This window comes from Triturus cristatus, chromosome 11, assembly GCF_964204655.1.
Source record: "Triturus cristatus chromosome 11, aTriCri1.1, whole genome shotgun sequence".
In the NCBI taxonomy this organism is placed as follows: Eukaryota; Metazoa; Chordata; class Amphibia; order Caudata; family Salamandridae; genus Triturus; species Triturus cristatus.
The window spans coordinates 836,410,619-836,435,348 of record NC_140594.1 but is presented as its reverse complement, the minus strand read 5'-3'; the positions used below and the strand labels follow the sequence as shown (position 1 = coordinate 836,435,348).

The 24,730-nt window shown below is 43.6% G+C and overlaps 1 protein-coding gene across 1 annotated transcript in view; it reads left to right on the top strand.

The window, feature by feature from the left end:
- The first annotated feature begins 277 nt into the window (after window positions 1-277).
- Window positions 278-24,730, top strand: part of ATP6V1H (ATPase H+ transporting V1 subunit H) — a 187,760-nt gene continuing 163,307 nt past the window's right edge. Inside the window, exon 1 of the mRNA XM_085634598.1 lies at window positions 278-413. The gene's annotated coding sequence lies outside the window, so the exon portion shown is untranslated. The remainder of the gene's footprint in view (window positions 414-24,730) is intronic.

The following is a 24,730-nucleotide window of genomic DNA, read 5'->3' as shown; positions in this document are numbered from 1 at the left end:
AATGTACAGCAGAGGGCAAGATAGCAGAAACCACCGAGTTTTATATTCTGACATTCGTGTTAATTCAATCCCTCACACTCTGCCATTGCATCTATATTGTGATTACAATGCGATTATATTTCCGGCGCGTTGCTTTTTCCCACTGCTTTGTTATATTGAATGTGAGGTTTAATGCTGCATCGGAGTTTATCGTAAAACGCTTCCTCTTTCAATGGAATCTCAAGCAATGAGACTATATTCTTTCGGTATTCTGTCACGTGACCACGCAACGCCCTCCCCATCACGTGATGGCATCAGCTGACTGCTCAGCTGGTTGTCTGTCATTCAGGGAGGCTCATAGTGGCTGCGGTCCGTGGTCTACATTGTGGAAGGTGAACCAGAGGAGTGGCCAGGCGCACGCTTCAGGGCACTAGGTAAGTAAGGGAGCCTCGCACTTATGCAGTGCTTGAAGGTCACACCTTGCCGGGCTTAGACTTTGGGAGGCAGGATGAGCTGCCCAGACACCGCAGTATTGATGCAGATTTCTATACCCTATGCGCCTTCTATTTTTATGTTAAAACTCTTTGTTAAAGCCATAGATGATGTAACCTAAGATAGACCACGATGGACATTGCACTTCTCGACCGGACGTTTGTCCACGCATATAATCGAGAGGCCGGTATTCATTTCTTACCAAGGCAGTGGCCAAAAAACTAGAACCGTTAAGCCAGCCTGGTTCTCGCCCTTAAAATACTTAGTGCATCGCCCGCCACTGTCCCGCCTACCCTGTTCCGAAGCGGCGCCCTCCCTTATCCCACTCCAGACAGTCAAGGTAGCGTTTGGCTGATAGCTCTCCTGGGTTATTAAATTGTCGGATGTGTTGTGATTGTAGAATGTCGTAATAACTGCTACAACTACGCCTAGTCGGATTGATTATTACAGGATGCCAATTCTCACGCAGTTATCTTTTATTATTTGTATTCTGATAGGTTTGTTTTTGCTGACCTCGTCATACGTCCAGGACTGCACTTTAACATAATGTAAAGAACACTAAAACTTGACCTCGAGCTCTTCAGGTTTATGATTGAAATGTAAATATTTTAAGGGGCTTGTTTATACGATGAAACTGTTAGGATGAGATTCACTTAAGTGTTATGAGGCATAAGCAGCGTAATAAGGTGTGCTACACAAATGCCAGCGAGATAATATTAGACTACCCCTGTCTTTATGCTTGTAAGTGTTCGAAGTTCTTGGGTGTTTTGTGTTTTTGTATATATATTTTTTCAAGCCATATCTGCTTCTTTTCCAGTCCAGAGCTCAAAATCCAGTGCATTTCTGGACGAAGGAGGCTGTTTTTTCACCGGGCCCAATTTTACGCCAATCATAGAATTCAGAGCGTCCTTTCATTTTACTTGAATTTAAATGATTTGACCAAACATTTAATAGCATGTGAGTGTAATGGAACCCGAAGAACATAGTAAACATATTGATGTTAATTAAAACTTGTTGGTCACAGTCTGACAGTGTTGGAATTCAGTACCAATGTGTTTGTTCTAGGTCTAGGATATGACATTCTAAACGTTTCGTTCACTAAGCTAGATACTAGTTGAGTTTTGTGGGGATCCTATTAAAATACGTGAAGACAGAGTATGAATGTTTATGAGAGGAATATGGGCTGTATTAGCCGAAGAATTGATAAAGTGTGATGGAATCTGAAGTCACCCTGGGTGCTTTAAACACCAACCTAATTAAAGAGCAGCAAATATATATTTTTTTATGCTTGCGTAAAAATGTTTTGACCTACAAATTCTTGAGCTCATTCTTGCATTTGAGCCTTTGGACTACAGTTCATTCCCTCGTGGGACAGTGTGAGTCACTGTTGAGGATACTTAAGGCTTAACAAATACGGACATCGTTTTAATCCCAGAGGTGCGACCAGACCCCTAGCAGGTACCATCTTGTTGCAATTATCTAATTTTTACTCCTCCCCTACTTAACGCCTGAATGTGGCTTTGCATGTCTTTATTCACACTCCAAGTACACATGTTCATCCTGCTGGACTTTGACATGTCCTTGCCCATCCGTCCCTGCATCCACACAGTTGTTTGGCTACTACTTCATCTCCTCTTTGCTTGCTACTTCCGTATCACAGCCACGAAGCCATACACTCTTAAACTGTGGTTTGCGTTGCCTTCATGTTATTCTTGGAATGGGAGTTTCTATAATTTATCTCAGTGCCTGGTCCAGGAGATGTTAATTTAACTCACACTGTAGTTAAAGATATGATTGACATGTGATTTCTTCTTGCATCATTTTCTCTTCCTGTCTGCTTTCTGTGAGTTCCTTTTTAAGACCTTGTGGTTGCTGAGTAAATTGCATCTGCTTCCCCATTGTGCCGTTCTTCATTTTCCTCTCAGTCCAAACTAGTATGAAGATGAACTATGGAATCAAATTAAATGTGTTTTCATGCATTTTTCTCGAATTCTCTTTATATATTTAATATTAAAGAGTTATGTGCAGTTACCATGGGGAGTAGCCATCAAGAGTGGTCTCTGGGGCAGGAAGTTGAGGGTTCAACTGGATTTCAATGATTGTTGTCGTTTATTACTAACTGAGACAGGGAGTTTGATTTTCTGGGCTTGTACTAGGATGCATGATACCTTTCCTGTGTCACTGGATAAGAATAGAATAAACCCAGACCTGTGACTGTGGATGAATGTTTGCTTTGTTCAGCATTCCGTCCATCATTTGTTCTTTTTGCTGCTAGATAAGAATGGGCACTTCAGTGATGAATGTACATTTGATTTTTAACAGACAAAGCTGAAGTGGCCTATTGAAATGGCTTGGATTTCATGTTAACGGTATCTAGACCAATGAAGCCACTGCAGAAACAGTTACATTTTCAAATTTCCGACTCTAACATTCATGTTTTTACTGCGCATACTTTTAACCTTTTGGGTATTACAATGGGTTGACCTTTATAATTCGTTGTAATACCATGTTGGGCTTTGCCACACATGCCTAAACGTTCCAATGCATGGTCCAAGAAAAGAGCAAAGGGTAGTTAGTAGTGGTTTAATTATCACACCTCTTTAAAGGCATATGTTTTTTCGTGGGTATAGTAAAATTGCAAAACTAATTGTATTCAGGGTGGTGTTATTTGGACATGCCCACCCTACTACCCAAGGTGTGAATTACTCATTGGATCAAAGGATTCAGAAGGTATTCAATTTTATATAGACAGAAATTGAATCACTCAATCAGTGTTATAAAATACAATAAGGTCCAAACATTAAGGACTTGTTTTTAAACAGAGGTTCACTTTTTTGTAGGTGTGAAAGATCGTATATTAAAATTCACATGTTCTTTCTTCAGAAAGGGCCAAGAGGTGCTTCTTCACACAGTACATTTTTCAAGGCTTTTGATAGATGTAAGCGAACGGTCACAAGTTCATGTGAGAAGATCCCGATGAAGACAGTTGGTGTCTGCTGTAGAGCCCCTGGAAGTGGTATCTCCACACAGTGTTATAGCCCAAAAAATATATTGGAACAATGGTAATAGGCAAGCGGTCTATGCAGACAGCTGTGATGTGTGGCCTGTGCTACAAGCCACAGATCCCGAGTAAGTGATAGATCATGTCACTATGGAATAGTAAAGAATATGAAGAAAGATCCCAGGTCCTGGTATAAAATTGTACTAGAACCTGACTAGATTTTTTTCAGATTGGAGATTACTATTGACTCATCTACTCTTAATACACACTGAACTCTCTTACTTCAACGTTTAACAGCCTAGTCTGGAACAATATATAGTTGTAGGACAATTTTACACCAGGACTTGGTGTTCTAGGTCCTCTTCCCGAGCTGGTTCTTAAGGTTAAGAATTTGGGTTTTGTGATGGATAACAAGTTATCCATGGGACCGCAAGTGGTGAAGGTGGCTGCAACATGTTTTGCTGTCATGAAATGGCTGCAATAAATGATCTGCCTTTTGCTTTCTAAGCAAAAGACGGTAATGCAGGCACTTATTATGGTGAGAATGGATTACAGTAACATGCTTTATCTGGGGGAGGATAAAGCCTCGATAAAATGGCTACAGGTGGGTCCAGAATTCCGCAGCCAGAATGCAGTCCAGATTGCCAAAAAATACATCAACTATGGACCTTGGGCAGGAACTCCACTGGCTCAAGGTGTGGAAGAGAATACACTTGAAAAGCTTGTTCTACATGTATAGAGCAAGGTCAGGAATGAGCCCAAGATATCTCCAAGAATTTGCTAGGCCTTACCATCCGTCCCGTCTACTGCGGTCTAGTAGACTTTCCCTGTGTGTGGTTCCCAGAGTGGAACTCGCACGCTTTGGGGGACGCTCCTTTACATATTAAGGCCCCCAAGATGTGGAACACCTTCCTAGAATCGTAAAGGAACTGCACTTCTTTGACTACCTTTCAAAGACATGGCTTTTCTGAGTTAAAAACCTGCTGTTTGAGTTAAAGTGATTAGGAGAAGACTCAACCTGTTGTGTGCTAGCAGCCGGGAAACCCCAGGTGGGTAGCTGTGCGCTTTATAAAACTGCCTAATAATAATCAATAATTGTTGGTGTAAATCTTGTGAAATACATCCCCATTGTCTCCTTATTATGGGGAATGCATTTCCGCACTCTTATTCAATTTGAGTCTTGTGAATTAACCAGTGTTTTCCTACTATAGTAGCATGTGACAGTAATTTCCATGGAGCATTTACGAGCAGCTGTAGCACTTTGCAGTAGCTTGCTTGTAACTGAGCCACCAAGTAAAACCAATTCTGTATGCGTTAGACTACCATTTTGGCAAGGCTCCATGAACGTATAAACCAAAGGCTCATTTGTAAACCTATGTAGAAAGGATATAGAAGTGAAAAACAGTTAATGGTCTTCCCTCCACTAGAAGCCACGTTCAAGCAGATTTAGATTTTTTTTTTCTTTTGTCTGTCTTGAGACTCGTTAACGTGTCTTTACGTCATCCTACTAACTTTGACAGGTTTCTTTAATGAAGCATCACTCCAAATTCCTCGGCTGTATTTGTACTTCGTTAATACACATTCGGTTTCTGTCTCAGATTTATTTGCATTCTTTAGGCATGACCACTGTGAATACTGGTTCTGGTCCTGTGCGGTATGGTTGCCACACCGTGACGGTAGTGAGTGAACTGAGTCGTACTCTTGGCAGCAACGGTAGCTTTTGCTGTGTGCCCTCTTTCTATTGGAATGCCCCCAGGAATGTTGTATCCTGTTCGCAGTTTACTGTTTTAAGTTTCCTGACCATGCACTCCTTCACCGTATGCAGTATCACTTTCAAGATTGTATTGTTGGGTCAGGGGTTTGTCCCAGCATTGTTACCGTAACAATTTGGTCTTCCGACAACATTTGGTGCAGTGGCGATTGGTTATCCTATCCTACTGTTCGTCGTTGTTGCTGGACTTACATTTTTTTTATTTCAAAGGCAGGAAAAGCGACGTTACTTTATGCTGCTGCATCTGGTATTGGGTCCCAGTTCTTAGTGGTTTGTGCAGTGTCGCCCATGTTGTATAAAGGGTATGGGATAAAGGATTAAATGAGTGAGTGGGGACGTGCAGTATAGCGCCAACCGCTGTATACTGCTCCTGCATTAGGTGCTATTTTCATGCTGCACACGCTTATTCACTCTACCCGTTTCCTCTTGGTGATTTATTCTGGAGCTTAGTGCCAGGTGTTTGGACAGATTCGTTTATTTTGTAAGCTCCAATTGCCTGGATAAGGGAAGTGTGTTTGGGGCGGGAAGGAGGAAGCTTGGTAAGGAAACGAGGGGATAATGATTGGGAACGTTCTCCTACATTGAAACATTTTGGCTATAACTTTCTTTCGTTCGTCATTCTTAAAAGTAGGTTGAAAGGCAAGTATGTATTCCTGCCCTGATGTGGGACGCTCGACGGTTCAGTTATGCGTTTCTTGGGTTGGTCTTTCTGGCCTCTCTTTTGATTTGTGCTTCTGATAGCAGATTAAGGCTGGTTCCAGACTGGCTCGACCTTGTTTATGTGAGAACAAACTGAGTGTCAGCAAGCTTGGTTCAAGCCCTGGTTTGGTGTGTGGGTAAAACAAACTTGTTTGTTATGATAGCAGTCAGTTTTCAAGTCGTAGGACGATTCAAGGGCATAAACGACCGGAATCTCAAAGAGAGCTGGACTGTGTCATGTAAAACATTAGCTTAATGTGTTCCATGTAACGCTAAAGGGAGTGATTCACAGACCGTTTCAAACTGTATTTGTGAGATGGAAACTCTGAAGTGCTCTTCCTTCCTTTTCTTTTTCTTTTTAATAATCTGCCTGTCTGGTGACAGATTATTTAGATCAAATGCTGCATTGAAAAGATATGTAATGAAATTTTGGCTGCGAGCACAATTTTTCCCAGACGCATTTCTAATTTTTTTTTATATGCCAGGAATTATGAAATGGGAGTTTATGGAAACTCCTTGTGCATTATGCCTCTTTGTTAACTCCTCGACATCCGCACCTTGTCATTTTTGTTTTTATTCTAACCATTGCAGACCGATTTAATTTTTTACTTTAAATGTGACTCTTATTTTGAGAATTCCTCAGTGGATTATTTGGAAGGTGATGAGACGAAGGTGAGTCACAGGGGCAGCACAACTCTTAGTACAGTAAAATAACATGTTCTGGTATTGGAGGTGCGTATGTAGCGTGAGAGGGGCAGTCCCAACTACACCCGCCAAGTCCTTATGAACGCTACGAGTTTGTACGATTTACTCTTGTAGTACTCCTTGCTGACGTTTTAATGCCAAGAGCAATCCTGGTTTACTCATGGCGTACTCCTGGAATTCAGTGGTAAGCTGGATGTACCACAATAGCTAGTCACAGCAAAATCTTTGTGACTCAGTACTTGTATCTTTACTGTCTGTGAAGAATTCAGATTCATCGTGACTCGGGTGTAGGTATGTGAGTAGGCAGCTGGTAGTCTACTAGTCTGGCATTTAAAAGAAGATGAACTATAAAATGTGTAGTAAATGGGTGAATAGGACGGCTTAAGTTGTTTAACATATCAACCAGTTTATCAGAAACTACTTAAAATGTCGCCATGTATTTAACAGGTGTACGCTTTTTGTAGTACTGTGCACACTTTATTTATTAGAAAAGAAATTATAAATATTTCTTCTTCCCAATATGTTCTCTTACTGTTTAACGGACAAATATGAGGTCTTTTTTATGAGGCAGGAGCAGATGTCCTAGATTTATCAGCTTTTTGTTGCTTTTGGCACAGTGCTACTTCAGCTGGTGAAATGCACTACAATAGTGTATCAGAGACTTTGTTTGGCTGGCCGGCCAAGGTATCCCCTTCTGCCTTGGCTTTGACAAAAGCAGTGTATGTTATCACATCACTTAGTAGCATACCTGCGTATACTTTTTCCATGTATGCCAATGATTGCATTAACATTTTGGAATAAGAGACGTTACAATCTAGAAGCTATAACACCACAGCCTATTTCTGAATGATGCTTTTCTGCTTCACTGACCGTGCACTAGTGTGCACAATATGAAAATTCACATGTTTCACCAGGAGCGGCCACAGGATGGTTAAGTGTACAGACAGCAATTAGTGGGTTACCTGTGCATAGGATGTCTTGGGCTTGATGGACCCATTAACTAGTTGGGCATTCCCTCAGGCATGGTTCTATGAAGTGTAAACTTGGAAAGCCTATTGCTGTAGCCACGTTTTGTTGAAGTAACTTGTTTTAACCGACTGATGTGACGCCATTGTAAGATTTTTGCCTGGCATCTATATTAGGGGATGGAAAAACGAGAAGGAAAGAAGCAATCTCTCTTTTACTCAATTGAAACATAAAAATGAGCCAGCCTTGGCTAATGTCGTTACCCAGGACAGGAACGTTTTTTAAATGAGGTGGAATTACTTTTTGGAGACCTGTAGCTCGAACGTAATACATACAAAAAAAATGTATTGATTGGTTAATGGAAAGTGTATGGAAATTCTAAAAACTGTAAGGAAATGCCTCTTTTTGCATGTTCACTCCCCACTTTCTGGACTGATGCTGCTGTTTATTTTTGACTCGGAGAGTGCACTGAGGCCTGCTAACGAGACCCAAGTGTCACTATTCTGACCCTATACAAATTGCATGTCGAATTGGATACCCCCAATTGCCATGGATTGTCCCTTGTACATGGATTGTCCCTTGTACATGGTACCTAGTACATGTAAGGCAGAGCGTCCACCCAGGGCTGCAGCACTGTTTGTGCCACCCTGTGTGTGACATAGTATGAAATGGTTCCCATTAGGCCACTGCAAACTGGAAAGTTAGTGTTTTACACTGCCAGTTCGACTTTGCCATTAACACCAATGACAAAGCCACCCCATCCCTTAAAAATATGTTAGTCTCCCTAAGGGAGGACTATAGAGCCCTATGGCAGGGAGCTGTATTTTGTTAAGTATGACGTATATTTTTCAAATTTCTTAACAGCTACACTTCCAAATTGTAGTTCTGTTGTGGATAAAGTTAGTAGCCCCCTTGGCTATTACAGTTTTCCCGATTGGCATCCCAACCCGGATAACTTCTGAATGGGATTACCTAACTGCGTCATGTAAGGTATAAATTTAATCATTACAGTGAATGCAACTTGATGGTCAGTTCGACATTTATGCCACTTTTAAAGGTAGGCAACTTTTAGAAAGTTGCCACATTGAATTTCAGTGGCCTCACAAAGGCCCTGACACTACAGACCGCTTTCTGACAACCTGGGGAGACTTGTGAACAACTACCCAGCCCAGGAACAAAGACAGTAGCTGCGGAGAGAGGTGTTGCCTCCTCCCACTGGATGGCCATTCGCGACTTAACCAAAAGGGGAGCATCAAAGGCGGAGCTGCTGAACAGGATGTCTGTTGTTCCCGCAGACAAAGTGGAGGCAGGGCCAAAGAGGGAAAACTCTCCCCCAAACCTGTTCTACAGTGGGTTTGTAGCCGTCTGTTAAAAACCCACCTAAGGTGTGCTACCAAACTCCTTATGACCAAGAGAAGGGTCATGCCATCTTGAAAGGGGCAAGAACGTGGCACTCTGTGATAGCCAGGTGCCACACATCACAGGAACTTCATCACTAGGTTGGAGGGGACACAGTAGCCCATTGGCTGTTGACCGCGTGGTCACCTCACAGCGCTTTCCTGGGAAAAATATGGCACCCCTGGCACACTGAACCTCAGATCACGCTGGAATCAGAGAGGACCGAAGGAGGGTTGCCTTGCTGCCTTTAAGGACTGAGAGCCAATATAACAAGGGGAACCCCTTGGAGGTAATTGTAGGTAGGAAATCAGGGGAAAATTGAAAATTAACAGAGAAAAAGCCTTTCTCTTCCTATGTTTCAAAATGTACACCGTATCATCTATTTAAGCACTGACACTCCAACTGGACCGGCAAACAGAACATTTAACACATTAGAAAGAGAATATTCATTCTTGAATTTTATTTTTCATTTTTATCTAAGTCAAAAAGATTAATTCAACGCAATTATTTATTAATAATTTATGAATAATACATAAAAATGACAAAAAGATTTGTATGCAACAGTGTTGGTCAAACTCAGAGAAGGCCCCAAACAAAGTAATTCACAACATACTCTCCGACTCACACAAATATCATACAGCACCATAACTACATACATCACACTTATGCAAACAGTAAACTAAATAAACACGAAGGCCCTACAAGCAAAGAAATCAATGTTCGAAAATCAGTATATAAATACTCAATGCTGTGCATAATTGTACATATTCTATTATAATTTCAAATAAGGTTTCAAAATTTGAAAGAAAAGAAGTTAGGAGGGCCTCATTAAATGCGCCGACGCGCGTTTCGGTGACCACACCCTAATCCGGGTACCACCTTCCTCAGGGGGTACAAAAACCGCATGGAACGGGTTTAACGATGTACTGGGATCTGTATAGAATATGAAGTGCTAATCAAGCTGTGGCTGGCTAAATTCAGTCGTAAGAAAGCGCACGAAAAAGAGTCCCGACCTCAGACGGGCCGCCAACGCTCTAAGTGAGTCGAATCAGCTTGTTTATAGGAGCGTAAGAATGGAACGAATATTAAAGAATTGAAGAATGCTCGGCTTCCGTCGGTCCGAATTGAATGCAACACTCAAGGTGGTTAACGAAATTCAGTTTGAAATATTAAAGAAGCGAAGTCTGTGTTTAACCTCTTCTATGCCCATGACGAGATAGTCTCGTCATGGGCACAGCGCAACCGCGCTCCATGACGAGACTATCTCGTCATGGACCCCGCCCGCTAATACAATGCCCGGCACAGGAGGGGGAAAGGGCGGGGCACTGAAGGGGTTAACAAGATTCCAGGGGCGATGGTTGTTCTGGTCCCGGGAAAAACTGAATGCGCAGATCTCTGGGTGTCGAAAGTCAAATGATGAAAAGACGCGGGCTTAAAGTCAGTGATAGCGTATATAGTGGCGACGCTTAGATAGGCTGATATGCATGAAAAATATATCGCCGCCGATCAATAGAGACTCCGACTATAGACGTCCTTCAGATGGATAAACAGCAAACGCTCCTAAGGTGTGCTACCAAACTCCTTATGACCAAGAGGACGATCATGTCATCTTGAAAGGGGCAAGAACGTGGCACTCTGTGATAGCCAGGTGTCACACATCACAGGAACTTCATCACTAGGTTGGAGGGGACACAGTAGCCCGTTGGCTGTTGACCGCGTGGTCACCTCACAGTGCTTTCCTGGGAAAAATATGGCACCCCTGGCACACTGAACCTCAGATCACGCTGGAATCAGAGAGGACCGAAGGAGGGTTGCCTTGCTGCCCTTAAGGACTGAGAGGACTGCACCACCTGCACCCTTGGGCCAGTGAGTTTGGGACTGCTCCTGACCCAGGGAAAATTTGGTTTCTTGCCTTCACCCACAACAGTGAATCTAAGGATCAGTCGGCTGATTCTCTGAAGCCGGCTTCAGGGACACATGAGCTTAAGTTGCCCAAACCGACAAAGTGGTTGCCACCACTAAAGTTTTGCTGCTACCAGTCGCCGGGCTTGCAAGACAACAAATCTGAAATAACCAAAACCTGCACTCGAGTCTGCCTGATCCGGGATTGCTGTCCAAGACTGGATTCGTCTCACCCAAGGGACACTAGCCCGCAATAAAAGATTTGACTTAGATCACGCTGTAGGCTGATCAGCAGCCCAGCATTGTCTGGCCTGCTACTTCAATGTAAAGGACTTTGTGGGACGACACCAATCTCTTGGCCAAGTTCGTCATGCGTCATCTGTGGACCAAGGAACCACCACAAAGACACCCCTGTCGACCGCACCACAACTGGAGCATCTTTTTGCCTGCAGCCCACCACATCAGGACCATTCTGTTAGTCTATGGTGGTTGTCCTTTATAAGGGTGTAATCTTGCTCCAACAATGATCTGGTGGCCACATAACTGACCAGTGTCTCTTCTCTGCTCCCCTAGACTTCTGTCCTGCCGAATTTGGTCCCCCAGACCGGGCCAGAGTAGTCAAACTAACTGTTCAAAGCTTTCAAAAGTTTACAAAGGTTTTGTTGACAAATGCTTGTTTGTGGTGGTATTTATATCGATTAAAATCTGTATTGCAGGAACCGTGCAGTGGATTTTGCTCATCAAAGCCTAAAAAGATTAATAAAAATAGACTCATTTTTAGGTTGGGCCTAGCGGCAGCCCGCATGCATTACTCGCTCTGCGAGGCATGCTGTTTTAGGGTATGCACTAGAAGCCCCGCCCACTCTGCCCAAATTTGTCATTTGCTTTGTGCCATTGTCCTTCTTAAATTCTGGCTTCTGATTGGTAAATAGGCTTGTTAGTCCCTCCTTGATACCGCCTTGTCTCCATTTGTTACTGGCCATAAGGACTGGACCTTTTACTCCTCATATTACACGATCTGCTCTATATTGGCTGTGAGCACTATTTTTATGTTTTTAATTTAAATTTAAATTATGTGCAGCGTGGTCCGCTTTCACTTAAGCGGCCACGCTTCTTTACTTAATTAATTTGCAGCGCCGTCCGCTCACTTTAGCTGCTGGCTTGTATATTTATTTGATTTGCAGCCCCCCATGTGTGCGCTTCTGCCTCCCTCTGTCCCTGAAGTAAGTTTACTCGATGTCCTGAACAACACTGCACAAGCTCCGCAACGGCAGCTGAGCTGACCGTGAGACTCCAACCTCGGTTCCTTATCTCCATAGTCGGCAGCTCTGGCCGTATTTTACTCAGTGAAGGCTTCTTTGTACAGTTTTCAACTTTAGTATTTGTGGCCGGTCAGGAATTTTGCAAACTACCCAAATTGTTTTCTATGAGGCGTAACAATATCTGTTTGCAAGCGCACTTGCCAGAGAACACACTCTTACCGTAAATCCCTCTTTGCTTAATTCAATCATTTTCCCCCACAAAGCATTAGTTTTAGAACCAAAATATAAATTAGAGTCAGCGGGACACATTGCCTTCTATTTTGGTGTACCTCGTCTGTGGCAGCGGCTCTCGTTCACCTGCGCGGCCTCAAGATCTAAAGCATTTAAATGACAGAGGAAAGGCACTTCTTTTCAATCGCAGTTTTAATTGATTCCTCATTCCCACCTCACATTGCTTTTTCCCTTGCTATTGCTAGCTGAACTGTTTCTTATACAGCACTTGGAAACAGATTAAAAACCATCTAAAACGTCCATATAAAGTAATACTCTCATAATTGCGGCGCAGTGAAATACGAGAGAGGGCGAGAAACAAAGCCATCTGCCAACACCAAAAAAAAAAACCATTTGCAATACAATAGGTCTTGCATTTACGCGAGTTTAAGCTATTGGCATTGTAAATAACAATGCCTTTTATTTATGTTTTAAAAACGAGAACAAAAAAAAAGCATTGTCATTTACATTGTCAATAGCTCAAACTCATGTAAATGTGAGACCTATTGCATTGCAAATGCTTGTTATGAATTGGTGCCCTCTATTTCGTGTGTTGTGATTTTATTTCGTTGTTTGGTGCTGTTTAATGCATTACATATAGTTCCTTTGCTAAGTTTACTGCTCGCAGCTATAGCTACTAGGGGCTTAGCTTGAGGTTAAATAAACAAGCCTGACTTGACCCAAGGCGGTATTTGAGAGTGTACTGCACAATAAGGCCCTCCAGCCTCTTCATATACTACCACTAAATCCTCAAAAAAAATTACAATCATTTCATATCTGTGCATTTTTAAACACCCAAAACTGCTTTTTAAAAATTAGAACATATTATACAACACAAAATGTACCTTCAGCGATTTATAGAATTAAAGGATCTTCAGTTGGCCAACAATTAAATAAAAATCTGGTTGTCCAAGTTCATTAAAATTTGCAATGACAAAATATATTCTCAATAAAATGTGACGAGGAACTGAGGCGTTAGAGATAATGAAATACATTGATAAAAGGTCTAGCATTTTGCACATAAAGTGCATTGGCTTTAGCAACACTTAAAACCGAATGATGGTAGAGAACAAGGTACCTGTAGCAACAGCAGTTGTTTCTACTGCACCTACTCAGAAAGATATTATTAGCTTGTCTGATGGAAGACCTAATGTAAAATATTACTGTTGCAGATTGAGGAACCAAAAATCACTCTGATCTGTCTGATGCCAGCGATGGAGGGTGTAGGCCACACTACACAAAGTGGGTTGGAGTTAGTTTCCCCTATAATTGAACGAGTGTTCCAAAGTTTCCAAGGGCATGAGCTGGCATTGTGGATTGTTTTAAATATATGCTTTCTTTGTCTGAAGATTTTAAACCAAGTGACACCAACCGTGTTATTAACAAGAACATCATGCCTCCTGTTATAAGGGAGCCGTCAACATTGAACCCACCCCATGCCTGGCCCACAACAGAGAGAACGTTAGTGTAATGCTGCTTTTGTGAGAAAAGTAATAATTGTAAGCACAAATTACATTTCTGTTAGCCGAAGTGAACTATGCCTTAGCCACTGTACAGCATGACGTTTCCAATTTAAGGGCGCAGAAATAACAGTATACCACTGCTATGGAAGCAGGACATATAATATGCCATTGACTATTACTCTGGTCTGTAGTGAAGAGCGTAACGATTCACAGATAAGAATTATGCATTAGGACCACCTAGCAGCTTCATACAAAGAGTCCTCAGAGTCTTTCTTCTTACACGATTGTGCTGTACCACAAAATGATTGCACAGTCTACCTGAATGAGCCCCCTACTAGTGAAATGACTCCCGGAGAGCTGTGACTCTTTGAACAAACATTAAAAATGCAATAGGTCTCGCCTTTCATTAAGTTAAAGCCATTTGCGTTGCTATACAATACCATTAGCAAAGCAAATGGCTTTAACTTAATCAAAGGCGAGACCTATTGCATTTTCAATGCTTGTTTTTTTTCGTGCCCAGGTCGATTCACTGACCCTGCTTGGACCCTGATTTAGGCTTTATGAAGGAGTAATGAGATTTCAAGGTGATTGCACGAGGTTTGTAAACTATTAAAAGTGAGTGAAACAGCATAAATGCAGAGCTCTCCCAAATGTGGAGACAAGGAATCTTTCTTTAGTTCTCTGCTGCTTTATTATTATTCACCACACACCAGGTTATTTCATTAGGTTTACTTTACCGACCTTTGAAGGTTGATAAACTGGCTGCCTGTGTAACTGACACATCACATACAGTTTTCGGCAGCGGCGTAATAACTCGCTGGGCTATCTGCCCAGTGAAGACGTAAATCACAGCATTAAGCTCAGTAGATGGATAGAAAACTCTAGTGGGAAAGTAGAAAGGCGCTTGGGAGATAGCAGGTAGTGCAAATGCACAAATACTAGTTTGCATGGTTACCAAGTGTCATAGATTAAAGGGTGGCTTGTAATACAACCTGCAGTGTATCGTAGACCACAAGATGATGATTTCAGCAGCATATGAATTCCACACCTATTGGCTTTGCCATTGCTTTTTAAAAATGTTCGATTTGGAAAAGGGTTAGATGATTTGGGGATCTATTCGGATTCTCAGGTTTTTAAAAAGTGGCAGCGCTAGAATTAGAACAGCTGTGTCTCAAAGTGGGGATGTAAGTCAGTGGATCATATCTTTCCCTACAAGTTAGCCTTTAGATTTTTTAAATTCACATATCAAATATTTTCCCGACTGTTTTGAGGACAGTAGCCTCATACGTTTGCTTATACAAAACGAGAATTCTGCTTTAATTTCCGTTAAGTGTTTGCATTCTAGAAATGTTGTAGTGCAACTTTCTTCCCCCTAGAATCCCTCCGCCTTTCACCCTCGCCCAGCGCTCTCTCTCACTCTCATAGTTTGAAAGTAGCCTGGTGTGTGACAACTGTGTGTTTGACTAGGCGGACAATATTAATTTACGCCCAGTTCAAATGGGTTAGCAAGGGAAGCTTTTGAAACCGCTTTTTTTGTCTTCATTTGTCTGTTTTGGTTGTAACCCAATACAAGCCTCATACCTCTTGTTTTCTCCCCTCTGCCTTTTATGCGGGATAACTTTACATGTAATCATTGCCTCAAAGTCTTACAGAAAATATCTTACGAAGCCGTGGCTCTGCTCACGCTGTGAGATGTGTAACTCCAGAGGAGCAACATCTGAGGCCGCATTCTGCACGAAGCAAGTCAGACTTTAATCAGGAAATGCCAGAGCTGCGAGGTCTCACGGGGCGCGGGAGGCAGCGGCTCATTTCCTGGCCAGTCATGTGGAAAGTGGCAAATAATTAAGATGGGTGCTAATCAGAAGGCAAATAATGCACTCTCTGCTTCTATAATCTGCTAGTTTTCCCGTTACGATTTGAGGTTTCTGCAAAATGAAAAAAAAGCGGTCCCGAAAGTGAAAGAGGATTGCGCCGGAGCTTGTCTTTATGGGGCCATGTGTTTAAACACATGGCCCCATAAAGATAAGAAATCCATTGCAACTTGAACGGAAAGCAGGCAAGGCCGTCCAAGTAGGACGGCAGAAAAAGCCAAAGGGAGGCAACATACGAAGCTCTTTTCCAATGGCTGGCCAGCGTTTAGCATAAACGGTGACGCCAGCCAATGGAAAAGAGGGGCGCGGCTTGAAGCCCTTTACTGAATTCTTCCAAAACGTTAAATCTCGCCGAGCAAGCTGCGCATGTGTGCAGCAACGCTAGCCGAGACCTTAAAATGAAATTGCACATTGGGTCCATTTAGTTCAAGCCTGCTACTCATTTCACTAGAGAAAACATTATTCCGGTAAAATGATTGGCTAGGAAGGACCCTTTTCCTATTGAAGAGCTTCCCCAGCTCCCGAGACTGTTTGTTTGTGTGGTTTCCCTGAATTGACGATCAGCGCGTGCGTCTTGCTGAAGTCATTTCAGTGAAACTGAAAGGAGCTGATAGGCTCACTTCAGTTTAACTTTGTACGTGCTCCGAGGGTTATCTCAACCCCCCGAGCACGTGGAAAGTCAGGAGAGGTATGTTGGAAAGGGGAGAATCTTCCTATTGGATCCCTGCTTGGGGATCGCCCCAGGAGGGAGTTTCCCAAGCAGAGATCCACCCACTAGGCAGCAGGGAGGGTAGAGCGGCCCCTTGGTTAAGGGCCTTTCTTTCCTCTCCAAAATTAAATGTCCTACCACCCAGCGTTCGCTTCCGTCTCCCCAGTAAAATGATACCTCACTTGTGTGTGTGGGTCAAGGTCCTGTGACTGGGAAGAACCAAAAACAGAGTGATTAAGGGTATAGCACAGTGAATTCTAAGCGCTACATTAAAAAAAAAAAAATTACGTTTTAGCCGATTCTGCATTGGACAGCCACACAAGTGAGGTATCATTTTACTCTGGAGACCGGGGGGAACACTGGGTGGTAGGACATTTGTGCCGGCATGGTGATCCCACACAAACCTGTGTGGAAAAACTAAATTTGAGGTTTGCAGGGGATTTAGGTAGGAACACTGTGGGAGATCCACGCAGGTCATACCTCCCTGGACTCCCCAGGGTGTCTCGTTTTCAGAAATGTTTGGGTTTGGTAGGTTTCCCTAGGTGGCTGCTGAGCCCGGGGCCAAAAACTCAGGTGCCCCCCTTAGCCATGCAAAACCAGGTCGTTTTGTGATAGGTAATTTTGATGTCTCCGCAATACGTTTTGGGCCCTTGCCTGTTGCAGTTACTTGGCCCACCCACAAGAGTGAGGTACCATTTTAATAGGGAGACCTGGGAGAAAGCTGGGTGGTGTGAAATCTGTGTCAGCCCAGTGATCCCACACAAAAATTTGAGAAATTTGTTTTTTTTCCTTAATCAAAATTTTGGGTAAAAAAAAGTTTGCAGATGCATGCAAGCCATACCTCCCTGGACTACCCCGGGTGCCTAGTTTTCAGAAATGTGTGGGTTTGGTAGGTTGCTCCTGATAGCCGCTGAGCACGGGGCCAAAAACCCAGATGCCCCCTTGCAAAACCAGGTTGTTTTGTAATGGGTAATTTTGATGTCTCCACAATATGTTTTGGGCCCTTCTCTGTCGCGGGCACTTGGCCCACCCACACAAGTGAGGTACCATTTTTATCGGGAGACTTTAGAGAATGCAAGGAGGGTAGACGTTTTTTTTTCTTTTTACAAAATTTGAGGTTTTTAGGGATTCTGCGTAACAGATCCTGGTGAGAGCCGTACAAGTCACCCTATCCTGGATTCCCCTGAGTGTCTAGCTTTCAAAAATGTATAGGCTTGCTAGGGTCCTCTAAGTGCCAGCAGAGCCAGGGTTGAAAATCCACAGCTAGGCACTTTGCAAAAAAAGGGTCAGTTTTCACTGTAAAAATGTTGTCTGTGTTGCGGTGTGGCCTGTTACCTATCACAAGCACTAGGCCTACTCGCACAAATGAGGTACCATTGTTATCAGAAGACTTTGGGGAATGCAAGGTGGCTGTAATTTTGTGGATCCACGCAGATTCCAGGACTTCATCACAGAAATGTGAGGAAAATGTTTTTTTTTTTTTTTTGGACAAAGTTTGAGGTTTGCAAGGGATTCTGGGTAACAGAACCTGGTGAGAGCCACACAAAATCGACACCCTTCTGGGTTCCCCTGGGTGTCTGGGTTTTAAAAATTTATATGTTTGCTAGGTTTCCCTAGGTGCCGGCAGAGCTAGAGTTTAAAATCCACAGCTAGGCACTTTGAGAAAAAAAAGGGTCAGTTTTCACTGTAAAAATGTGGTGTGTCCACTTTGCGTTTTGGCCTGTTTCCTGTTGCGGGCACTAGGCCTACCCAAACAAGTGAGGTACCATTTTTATTGAGAGAATTAGGGGAAGACAGAAATGTAGAGCAACTGTTATTACCTATTGATTTTCGGTGCCTTTCTGCCTTCCAAATGTAAGACAATGTGTAAAAAGTCACTATGAAATATGTCCTTTAATTCACATGCTAGTATGGGTACCCACAATTTCGGAGATGTGCAAATAGCTACTGCTTCTAAACTCTATATTTTGTTCCCATTTCAGAAATACTGAGGTGTCTTTGATACCTATTTTTCACTCTTTATATTTTACCAAATGAACTGCTATGTACGCGGTACACAATGAAAAACCATTGCAAGACACAGGTCAGTTATGGCTCTGGGTTCCTCGGGTGCTTAGTGAAGCTACAAGTCCTATATATCCCTAAAACCAGAAGGGTCCAGCAGATGTAGCGGTATATTGCTTTAAAACATCTGTCATACCTGGAATAAGTTACAGGTGAAAACGTTGGCACCAATGGCTGTTTGTTTTTTTCAACTCGTTTTCAATTTTTCTTCTTCTGTTAGTTCCTATAAAAAAAACCTTGAAGGATCTACACAAATTTTCACCTCTTGCTGAATTCAGAATTGTGTCTACTTTTCAGAAATGTATAGCTTTCCGAGATCCATTATTGCTTTCACACCCATTTCTACCACTAACTGGAAGGGGATTAAAAGCACAAAAAGTAGCAAAAATAGGCTATGTCCCAGTAAAATGGCAAAACTGTGTATAACATTTTTGGTTTCCTGACAAAAGTGTGCTTGTCTCTGAAAGCTGGGAAGATGGTGATTTGAGCACCACAAACCCTTTGTTGATACGACCTGCAGGGAAAAAAACAGACGCTTTCTTCTACAGCACTTTATCACCATTTTCTCCCCAAAAATCAAAATTTAGTTTTATATTTGTTAATATCTGGGTCCCCTCTAGGAGAACCCACATACCCTGGGTACCTTTAAAATCCCCATTATGTTAGAAGAAAAGGACACTCATTTGGTATAGATACCTTAGGTGGACAAAAAGTTACAGGGGCTTAAGTGCGGACTACCCCATATATCCCAAAAAAGGCTTAGCACGGGGGTAGGCCCAGCAGCGAAAGGGTTAAAATTTGATAACTCTGGTTATTTTTGTTGTTTTGGTCTTGTTTTATTTATGAAAATCGACTCTATTTTTCTAAATCTGTTCTGGGCTCCTTTTGTGGTAGGTTGTCACTGTTTTACTGTTTGAAGTGTTGCACAGATACTTTACACATTGCATCTAAGTTAAGCCTGACAGCTTTGTGCCAAGATACCAAGAGGGTGAGCACAGGTTAATTTGGGATTTACTTGTGTTTTACCCTTACTGAGATTGTGGTTGCTGCTTGACCATAACCTACACCCCCAGTTAACCAACAACCCAATTTCTTTAAAAAAAATCTCCCTTCATGAGATGTGTCCAGACTCCTTTCTTGTAATCTGTCACTAAATCAAAGGACAACCTCTTGAAGTACAAAGGAAGTCTCTCGCTTCCCTCCAGTGTGTGTCCCTCCATGCTCACAGGAATACAGCAATCCACAAATGTGACTGGGGTCATTTCTGTCCTCCTCATGTCTTCACCAGACAGGCCCGCACTTCCTAAAATGGAACCCAGGGTCCTCCATATAATGTACCCTTGTAGGCACATTTACTCAGTATACAATAACAGCCCACTTACTGTCCAGCACTAATACCTCTTTGCATTGTACCCTTGCAAGTACACATGCATTCAGCACACACAGTCACGTTGTTCAGGGCTGAAGCTTTTCTGTATTGAATCAGTTTGTGTTTATTTTAAAATACATGCTGCCAGCACACACACTCATCTTGTGCGCGCTTCATGTATTGTACTACACGCAAGTACACGTACACCCAGCACATGTTCTCATTGCATACGCACTGCAAAGCACTACATCCTTCATGTCATGTATTCCTTATGAGCCTACATAGACTCAGCACAGGCACCAGTCTCACATGTACTACACTGTACTGCCCTACCCCTGTACTGTACACTTCCCAGGCTCCCATACAGCCACGCCTAGTCACTACTTCAGCGCTGAGCAGCACTCCACATTCACCTGATGTAGGCCAAGGGTGAGTTAAGCTCACAGCAGCTGAACCTTTAGAAATGTTAGTGAGCCTGTAGTCCTCACTCCATTGGCACAGAGTTAAAAGACCATTCATTAATACTGATCACTACACAGTATGCTGTCACCACCGCGCTTTTGCTGCTTTACTCATAGTGAAGGCAGTAGCCTTCCACCACTATGAGGATAGCGCCTTGGACACCTCTCCTGATCCAATGAGACAGCAGTTTGTGAGACAGGCCTTTGTCATGCCACACAAGCTTGATCCTTTTTTGCCTGTGACAGAAAATCAGCATTTGGGATCCAGACATCAGTAAAGTTTGGCATTCAGTGCAGGGGTACACATCTTTACCATGCAGAGAACTTTTCCGTCCCAACAGTGCTAGTTTCAAATCTCTCAATGTTACAGAGAAATGGACCATGCCTGGTTTACGCGCATGGGCATTTTGAGAGCCTGCTTCTCTTTTGGTTGTGAACCAACTCATTTAGAGCAATTTATAAGTCATGGCGGAGACACCTAGACCTGACTAAACAAACAGAACACATTCCTGCATAGAATGGGTTATCAACAACATTCAGTTTTGTGTATTTTAGTTAACTCATGTTTACTCTTTGAAGAATGACACACACTGTTTTAAGATCACTGCCGGACGAAATGTGGACTTTTATTATGTATATTTTGGAATATGGCATCACTGTGCTGAAAGCAGACCAGCTATCACATTTGCACAATCTTCCTTTGCAAAACAGTGGGCCACATTAGTTCCACCGCCATGTTTAGTTTATTTTGTTGCTTCCAAAAAGCTGAAGATCGCCTCTGTTACAGGTGAACTAGTGTTGCACCATTTTCAGGTTGTTTTAGTTTATAAAGTAGTTTTCATTAGTTGTATACAGTGTATGCACTGAACAAAAAGACCTTCCTAGTGCTGTTAGCATAGAGCCTAGCTTGGCTAGTAGAAGACACAATTAAAAGAGGAGGCTTCACCTTTGTACGACCATGTCCCTGCTGCATTGAGTTACCTCTACAGTGGAACACAGGATGGACCGGTTATGTGATCTCGCCTTCATTCTTAATGTCGCCCATCTGCTGATGACCCAAGGAGCCATTCGCCACTGCATTGCTAGAACCCTTGTACAGACCAGCGCCACCGTTCCCATCCATCTCCCTCCCATGCTCTTGGTCTTCGCATACATTGACATTTATTAAGCCAGCTCAGTTGGCTTTACCAGTTCATGCTTTTTTTCATTATTATAGTTGTCTTGGGATGACTAGTGAAATTACCAAATAAATGAATCGTCGCTCCTTCTGCGACAGGTTCTGATTCATTTAATGTATGTTTTGGCACACACCTACCTCAACTGTATTTTTTACTCCAAGTGAGCATTTAAAAACAATGTTATTTAAAATTTCACTACGACCGCTTTCATCTTGTGTTGGAGATTCAGTTGCACTTAATACTGGAATTAAGGAATTCTCATTAACTAAACCATGATAGAGGGCATTTAAGCTAGCTTTGGAGGGGCATGACCAAGATGACGAACGGGTGAGACGTGATTTCGGGTCTCTCTGTCCCCACCACCCCATCCGCGCTACATAGCTCCCTTCCTGCCAGCTTTGCCTTGTTCCCTCGAACATTTCAGGACAACGGCTTTCAGGGGATACGTTTGGCGATGCTGCGGACCTGCTTCCTGCACTGAACCCAAATACTGAATGCAGCTCGGAGACAAGATGGCAGCTGCCGGAGTCAGTTGAAGAGTGGCGGCCCACCCGACACTGTCTCCTAAGCCTTGCTTCTGAAGAAGCCCATCATCCAAGTGTGTAACGCGTCCATGGGCTGGGCTACCCCCTGAGGGACTGCGAGGTGAGCCCGCTGTTGCTGCTAGCATTTCAAGGTACTGAGGGTGAGAGAGCGGCTGGCTCTCAGGCCTAATAATGCGGGGCCAAAGTGATCTTGTGTGCTTTGTGGCCTTGAGGTGCTCTTTCATTGGAAGTAGGGGGGTCAAGTGTCGTAGGACCCTCCCTCCCCCTCCCCCCCCCCCCCCCCTCCATTAGACCGGACATCTTTTGCTTTCTGACCTCTTGGTTTTGACTCTGTTTTTGCTGGTGTAGTGTCTCTGCTCACTTTCTCACTGCTGATCAGTGTGAAGTGCTCCTATGGTAAATTATGGTAATGGATTGGTGTTTCCATGTTTGGCTCATATGATTTACCTTTAAGTCCTTAGTACAGTGCACTGTGTGTGCCCAGGGCCCGTAAATCAAATGGTGCTAGTGGGGCTGCAGCACTGGTTGTGCCACCCGCACAAGCAGCCCTTCAAAGGGTGTCTGCGCACAGTTGTGGCTGTCATGTCGACCTTGCAAGAGCTGGCCCCAAATCCTTCCCTTTCCTTACATGAAAGGCACTTCTCAGGTGGGCCCAAGTTACCCCTATGGGCAGGATGCAGTGTATTTGAAAGGTAAGACGTACTGGTGTGGGTGACATGTCCGGATAGTGAAATAGTGTATTTCGTTTTTCACTATTAAAAGGCCATCTGTCCCATAGGATAGAGTGGGAGATACTTTGTAACATCTTACAATTATAACTTTCCATTAGGACCAGATAGGAGAATGGAGTTTAGTATGCCTGAACTCAGAATTTAAAAATACATCTTTTAGTAAAGATGGTTTTAAGTTGTGTGTTTAAAAATGCAGCTTTTAGAAAGTAGGCATTTTCTTGCTTAACCATCCTGTGTGCCTCTGCTGAGTTGTGGATTGACTGTCTGGCTGTGGAGTGACAGGGGCTGGGGATGTGCATTCACTACAGACAGCCACTTGGGGAAGGGGGGGTTGAGGTGTGTCCTGCCTTTCCTGGATGAGGCCAGGCTAAGCTGAATAGACCTGGGCTGCATTTAGAGTAGTTGAAGAAGATTTCCTTCCACCTGAATAGGCCTGGTCTGCCGTACACAATGCTGTATCCACCTACTGCCAGGTAGCTGGACCAGAGAGGACAGAACTGGTTTGGACTAAGCACAGACTCTGCCACAAGAGACCAAAGGGGAATGTGCTATAAATATTGGGGCCTAAACCCCAGGACTTAAGAAGTCTTTTGGACTCAGAAACCTGCCAAGGAGAAGAGCTGGAGAAGCTGTGAGGAGGAGATTACGCTTTGCTGGGTTGGCCTGCAGTGGCTGTTTCTGTCTTGGGCAGAGAAAGGACTGGACTGAACTTTCTGCAACTTCTTTGTTTGAGTTTCTCCAAGGGCTTGAGGTAGAGCTTGCCCCCCTGTTCAAGAAGTCTCGGGAACAGCATGACTTCAAATTCTTCTGCTGCCAGCACTGGGAACTGTGTGTTTTGTGCTGCAACAAAAGAAAAGGCAACCTGACGCCGTCAATGACGCAGCTGTTCGCTCCATGTCCTGAAGGCACCACAGAGGGCACTTGGCACCGCAACCCTGGTCTCACCAACGATGATGCTGCCATCGAGCCGCTGCTTGCACTGTGACCTGTGGGCACCTCACTTCACACCGCCTCACGTCATGCCGCTGCCCTGGTATACCCGATGCCGCCACTCCACGCCCACATCGCCACCCCTGCTTGCACCGTGGTTCGAGGGCACTGCACATAAGTTACACGGTGCACTGACTTCATCCTGCACTGCAGCCGTGGCCGACCGACGCCGGCTCCATCAACTTCAGGTCCTCCGCCGACTACAGCGTTTCAGTGCCGGGCACCGCATAACTTTGCACCGCAGCCCTGGTCTCTCAGACGCCTCTAGACAACAGTCACCGAGCCGCTGCCTGCACTGCGTCCTGAGGGCACTGCACGCCGCACCGCTGCATTTTGTACCGCAAGCCTGACGCCTGCCAGCGCTCCCAACTTTAGCTGCGAGGAGTTCGATCTGCAACATGTGTGACTTTAAGGGCCCAACGACTCCTGCACCGACCTCCGGAACCAACGCCTGCCTACGCTGGCTCTTTGGGCCTCAACAAGATGTCGCCCACATCCTACATTTCTAAAGGTACTGTTTGCGGGTCTTCCAGGTGCCGTAGCTGGCCCGCAATGCTGTGGTCACCCAGAACTGTTTTGATTTGTTTTTCAAAATGCTGAGATAGCCCCGGTTGGAGCTATCAACTTCAAGGAACAGTATTTTAAGTCCATTTTCTGATTTAGTATTTCTAAGAACTGTATAGTGGATTTTTATAGTTTTTGGTTTTGGTTTGAACAGATAAAGTATTGGATATTTCTCTAAAACTGGGCGGTGTCCTTTTGTAGTATTTTCACTGTATTACTGTTGGTTTTGTGCAAATACTTTACACGTTGCCTCTGAGATAAGTCTGACGGCTCGTGCCAAGCTACCAAGGGGGTGAGCAGGGGTTAATTTAGAAGTGTATCCCCATACCCCAACTAGGAA